At 41.6% G+C, this 7129-nt stretch overlaps 1 protein-coding gene across 2 annotated transcripts in view; it reads right to left on the reverse strand.

Moving 5' to 3' along the window:
- Nucleotides 1–7129, reverse strand: part of nek6 (NIMA-related kinase 6) — a 111751-nt gene that overhangs the window by 44175 nt on the left and 60447 nt on the right. The window lies entirely within an intron of this gene.

Consider the following 7129-nt stretch of genomic DNA (forward strand, 5'->3'; position numbering starts at 1 on the left):
GGAGAGCGCGGTAGATATTCTCAAGCGGTTTGGACACCGACAAAACTCTGTCTGTCCTCAGCTAAATGACCGCCTAGGGATGATCCGTAAAACTTGCATTACTGTAGTCGACACAGTCATTGTGATGGGAGGTTCATGTGAACCAGAGGAGAGAACAAGAGTCTTCTGTTTTAACTTTCAAGGAGTAGAGATCACAAGATCTGCTCCGAACCTAAGCAAAACCACCCATTAAGACAGTAGAAATCGGATAATAATCCGTTCCAAGTTCCAACTTTATTCATATCGTTGTTGGGGCTTTGACAAGTTGACATATTGTCTGAACTCTTCACCTCTTGAAGAAAACAGTCCCCCTCTCATTTATACTCAGGGGGATCATAGGATCGGGGATCATAGGATCGGGGGAGTATGATCTCTGTTGCCGCGTCAACGCACTGGCATCGCCTCAATCGCCTCTTTGTTCTATTTAGTGTTCATAAGAAGTTAACATTTAATCATTACATCTATAAAGTGGGTAGTTTTCTTGGCTTCTGCTCTACCTCTCTCTTCACTGGCCTAGAAAGAGCCCAGCAGGACTTATTTTTGACATTTAAGATGTAGCCATTTTGGTGGCCAACTGAAACAGTAGAGCGAGCCTCTGGTGAATTGAAGGAGCACCTTCACTGCCAACAACCGGTGAGATGGGAGGCGGGAGGAGATGAGAAGAGAGAAGAGAGAAGAGAGAAGAGAAGAGAGAAGAGAGAAGAAGAGAAGAGGGAGGAGAAGAGAGAAGAGAGAAAAGAGAAGAGGGGGAATAGAGAAGAGAAGAGGAGAAGAGAGAAGCGGATAAGAGAGAAGAGAAAAGAGGAGACGAGGAGAGGAGAAGAGAGAAGGAGAAATAGAGAAGATGATAGAGAGAGGAGAGAAGAGAGAAGAGAGAAAATAGAAGAGAGATGGTAAAGACAAGCTATAGGGAAGTGTAGTGGTTATGTCATTGCTGTTTCCCGCACGGTCCACCCCTCTTGAAATAGCAATGTATTTCCAATGTTTTAAATCGTCTCGTTTAAAACAAATAAAGCATGAACATTGCCATGGTGTACCTTTCTGTGTGTATTCATCCACAATCTATAGCTCAACATGAAAAAAAATCGCAATTAACACTATGGTCGCCAAAAACGCCGTACCACGTCATTCCTTGCCATGCTCATTCTGCCAAAGACGCCGTACCACGTCTTTGATATCAACATTTCAAAAATCTGTGATCGAAATCATATTTCTCCCCCGGAGACTTGAGATCTACTGTTGATCCCCTCTCAACTCTCCAACGGTTCACGGTTCACTCGCTAATAGTCCCAGGACTCGAGCTAGACACAACGGATAGCAATCCGTTACCAATAACTCGATAAACAACATGATTTGGACGTTAATACTATTATACAACCTGGAAATGGATCGCATATTTCTACATCCCATAATAGGAATATTTCTGCTCCACGCTCATCGCCCAACGCTATGAGGAAGCTACGGTAAGATTCAGCGTTATTTTTTAACGTGTTCGATATAAACTGCTCTGATGATCATATCACCCACACTAGATGAATCATCTAACGTTGGCCACGGAATTATAAACGACCCCCCCCCCATCCGGTCAACATCAGATGATCAGTAGTAACTTCTAGAAGCACGTCCATTTGAATTTTTTTATCTTGCGCAGATTGCTATCAAACTGTATTTGATCATCAATATAATGCATTTAGGTCTATAAATCACATTCTGGAGAAAGCTGCAGAAAACGATAAAAACATACTTATACTTTAGACCGTATTTTAGTATGAATATGTGAATGAAAAAGTATAACGTTGCTACACCCTGAACAATAGATACTTGATGTTGAATGGGCCATAGTAATGTCAATTTAGCAATACAATTTAAAAAGTTATAGCCCTGCAAAGAATGGGAACTTCTCCATAGACAAATAGAGCTGGCGGAGGATGGTATATTAAGAATATAAGCCTGGCGACCAAAGTGTTAATCGTAAAGGTAGCAAAATAACAACGTTTATGTTTTCGTTCACTGAGGATCTACACTTCACTTTGGCGCTGCTGACTGACGTCACCACAGCGTAGACTCCTGGCTGTATTAGGCGACGGCACTGAACGACAGGTGTTCTACTGGTAAGTGTAGTTATTTTTAATGACAAATTAAACAACCTTATAACTAACTTTATTTCAACCAAAAATGCTTAAACAATAATGTTAGTGATAGAAGGGAACTCATTTTGTGCAAAAATGGAAAGCTTGCCAATGTTCATGAGGCAGAATTATTACAATAGCCGATAATACATTTTCCCAATGATAAATCCCTATCAGAGAGATCGTGGACCGCGCAGGAAACTAAAGTGACGCCAGACTACACCTTCCTATATGTAGGACTTGAAAGTAAAGAGCAAAAGCTAAAGTTAGAGTTAGATGTAGTCTATGTCATTTACGAGTGTCAGTTTCGAGTGTCCTTGATTGCCTTAATGTTTTGTATCACTCAGTAATTAGGTTTGCTCCAAATGCCCTCTTTTCAACACATCATTGTGACTTATAGATGTCTGTAAATTGGCCATTGTTACATTCTTGATGGGAAATTCATTGGTTTATACTTGTTTACAAAATCCTCCTTGATCGGACTCCTCCTTATTTGATACATCAAAATTGCCATCTACTCCCTATAATACCGGAGCTGCTCACCATATCTCTAGTCTAGATGTTCCCCATGTTACCACTTCCTTTGACCAATTCCAATTTGCTGCAGTTGGAATGAGATGCAAAACACTACTTTTAAGGACTCTATTGCAGAGTTGTTTACACACACCTGCAGCTGTCACCCAGCCTTTTAACTGACATCTAAATGTATCTGTACTTGTAATTTTACTTGGTTGTTTGTTTGGTGTGTGTTTTAATTGTTTCCCATACTTCTGTGATGTATGTATAATGGTTGTCCCCATTTTCCTGTTACCCTTCGAGCGGTCCTTTTGTCCTCTCGCCAGGCCGCCATTGTAAATAATAATTTGTTCTCAATTGACCTGACTGGTTAAATAAAGGCTTTGCGTTTGGAAGATGGACTGCGGGTGTTAACTGTGGATATTGTTGTTCAGATATTGTTGTAGCAGACGTGTTCAGACTTGGCTGGATTGTGACACATCAATAACAGGTGAACATACGCTCTTCATAAATATCAATGTTATCTTAATAAGGTCCTCCCTGCTAATTATGAACACCATTGAATTCTTTCACAATGTCTTCTTTAGCTTTGTTTTTTTTGCTCAGTGTAAAACCAAAGCCACATCAATATAGTGTGATTTGATAATTGGATAATGACAGCAGCAACGTCTAGTCTGACTCACAAGACTGAGACTGTGGGTATAAGCATGCCATTGGCCAACTATTTCAGTGCCGCCCAGGATGATTGTGATTGGTTTCAAGTAATACAAACAAGCCAGAGCATTATTTCTTCCCTATACTGGAATGATTCAGCCAGACCTCTCTCCGGCGCTGGCACAGTGCTAACATAGTGTGGAGAGGTCTGGCTACACAAGACTAACATAGTGTGGAGAGGTCTGGCTACACAAGACTAACATAGTGTGGAGAGAGGTCTGGCTACACAAGACTAACATGTGTGGAGAGGTCTGGCTACACAAGACTAACATAGTGTGGAGAGGTCTGGCTACACAAGACTAACATAGTGTGGAGAGGTCTGGCTACACAAGACTAACATAGTGTGGAGAGGTCTGGCTACACAAGACTAACATAGTGTGGAGAGGTCTCGCTACACAAGACTAACATAGTGTGGAGAGGTCTGGCTACACAAGACTAACATGGTGTGGAGAGGTCTGGCTACACAAGACTAACATGGTGTGGAGAGAGGTCTGGCTACACAAGACTAACATGGTGTGGAGAGAGGTCTGGCTACACAAGACTAACATGGTGTGGAGAGAGGTCTGGCTACACAAGACTAACATGGTGTGGAGAGAGGTCTGGCTACACAAGACTAACATGGTGTGGAGAGAGGTCTGGCTACACAAGACTAACATGGTGTGGAGAGGTCTGGCTACACAAGACTAACATGGTGTGGAGAGGTCTGGCTACACAAGACTAACATGGTGTGGAGAGAGGTCTGGCTACACAAGACTAACATAGTGTGGAGAGGTCTGGCTACACAAGACTAACATGGTGTGGAGAGGTCTGGCTACACAAGACTAACATGGTGTGGAGAGGTCTCGCTACACAAGACTAACATGGTGTGGAGAGAGGTCTCGCTACACAAGACTAACATGGTGTGGAGAGGTCTGGCTACACAAGACTAACATGGTGTGGAGAGGTCTGGCTACACAAGACTAACATGGTGTGGAGAGAGGTCTCGCTACACAAGACTAACATGGTGTGGAGAGATGTCTGGCTACACAAGACTAACATGGTGTGGAGAGATGTCTGGCTACACAAGACTAACATGGTGTGGAGAGGTCTGGCTACACAAGACTAACATGGTGTGGAGAGGTCTGGCTACACAAGACTAACATGGTGTGGAGAGGTCTGGCTACACAAGACTAACATGGTGTGGAGACTGGTCTGGCTACGCTATCTACTCTACTATATAGAACTACATCCCTGAAGAGAATTAGAGAGGCTTCAGCCTGGATTTAAACATAACTTCATATACTGTAAGAGAGACTTAATTAGAGAGGCTTCAGCATGGATTTAAACATAACTTAATATACTGTAAGAGAGACTTAATTAGAGAGGCTTCAGCATGGATTTAAACATAACTTCGTATACTGTATGAGATGGGCAGGAAAAAAGCGTCTTTCCGCCACAGCAGATGTTCAGTATCATTGACTTATTGTACCTAAGTACAATACTTAAGTACTGTGTGATTAGCAGCTCTGCACGGCTCAGCAGAGTGATACCACCAACAGACATTAAGCTCTCGCTGGCAAGCGAAGCAGGCACAACAACTTGTCTCTTAATGGTTTTAGCAGCGGAGCAGCGAAGTGCCAGGGCGATTAAGGCTAATTTTCTTCAACAATAAGTGCTTGTTATGTGCATCCTCACGTGGCTGGGTGGCCTAACTCATAGGTTTGGAGAGAGCCTCTCAGCTATTGTGCAGTTATAGCCACCTGTTTCCCTGCTAGCGCAGCTCTTTGGGTGATGCCAGGCAGAGGGTACTTGAAGATGCAGGTTGATGATGGTGAGGGGTTGGATAGATGAATGAGTCTTTTTATTATCATTATTATATATATATAATTTTTTATCTTTTGTTGCCATTGCATATTATATGTAATTATATATTTCCCTCCCACCCAAAACAATGAATACAAGAATGAGCGGATTATAAACGTACGCAGATAACTGTAAAAGAAGAATTTGCTAGATATAATGTAGAGATAAAAAAAAAATTATGGATCTTTGTTCTTACGGATGTACCTCCTTTTCTGTTGTGGGCTCCTATCAATGTCTCTCTGCATCTTATCCAAATAGCATAGTTACACATGAATCATCAAAAGGTGATTTTCATTCAAGCTGTACAATAAATTATATAGTTGTCAGACCACATCAAACGCATCAAATCCTTCACTATGATTGTCGTCATCACTGCCCCAGCATTCAGGCTCAGAGTCCTTTTCATTTATATTATCTGGATCGTCCTCAACATCCACAACAAGTTCCAATGCTTGTTGAACATTATACCACTTTGTCTTTTTGCCATTTTATTAAAACCAGGGACAAGCGCCTCTCTCTATCCTCCGTTACGCACAACCAGCGTGTGTCTGTCTGACGCACTGGAGCGCACTGGACTATTGAGAAACAATAGGAATTTGCCATTGGTTCTCCCAACCCATGTGACAATTTATAAAATGTTTCCATTGGCTAAAGTGACAGACATAGATATATGATAGATAGATAGATACAGCGGATTAGATGCAGTCTGCATTCTAAGAGAAAATTACCAATCTAGATATTTCAAGATTCTATGCCTAACTTCCACGCACTGCCTGTGGGTGATGGAGAGATACAGTACACTTTCAATTTTGACGGAGAGAGGAGAATCTTCCGATTCAGATAATAATAATGCAGGACCTCTTTAGGGGATCTTTATTCGGCATGCAACGAACTGGACATGCAATTGGAGCGGCACACACACCGGGATACACACACACACATTGTCTTTTTCTCAGTCGCCGATGCAATTGAGTCTCTGCGCCTAACCCATCCCGTCGTCCTTCCCCCCATGGGCAGCCGGGAGCAGATAGGGCGTCAACGTGAGCCGCGCGCCGGGGACCAATCCAAGTGCTCCTGTCCGTCTTACAAAAGCTAGCCTTTATTAAACGTTCCAAAGATATTTAATGTTTTTCAAAACATGTCTAATGTCGCGTGGGCGACTGGGCGTGGCACTCAGATTTAGTGGGTTATGGCACAATAGAGCAACTTCATGGGAAGAAAACAAAAACGTAATAAATAAATAATTAATGAAATAAATGCACCTCAGATGTTGGCATGGTATTTTAGTCAGATGTTAGCCAGGTATTTTAGTCAGATGTTAGCATGGTGTTTTAGTCAGATGTTAGCAAGGTATTTTAGTCAGATGTTAGCAAGGTATTTTAGTCAGATGTTAGCAAGGTATTTTAGTCAGTTGTTAGTATGGTATTTTAGTCAGATGTTAGCAAGGTATTTTAGTCAGTTGTTAGTATGGTATTTTTGTCAGATGTTAGCAAGGTATTTTAGTCAGTTGTTAGTATGGTATTTTAGTCAGATGTTAGCAAGGTATTTTAGTCAGTTGTTAGTATGGTATTTTAGTCAGATGTTGGCATGGTGTTTCAGTCAGATGTTAGCAGCATGGTGTTTTAGTCAGATGTTAGCATGGTGTTTTAGTCAGATGTTAGCAAGGTATTTTAGTCAGATGTTAGTATGGTATTTTTGTCAGATGTTAGCATGGTGTTTCAGTCAGATGTTAGCAGCATGGTGTTTTAGTCAGATGTTAGCAAGGTATTTTAGTCAGATGTTAACATGGTATTTTAGTCAGATGTTAGCATGGCGTTTTAGTCAGATGTTAGCATGGCGTTTTAGTCAGATGTTAGCATGGTGTTTTAGTCAGATGTTAGCATGGTATT

This window comes from Notolepis coatsorum (assembly GCF_963971535.1).
Source record: "Notolepis coatsorum genome assembly, chromosome: 11".
Lineage (NCBI taxonomy): Eukaryota > Metazoa > Chordata > Actinopteri > Aulopiformes > Paralepididae > Notolepis > Notolepis coatsorum.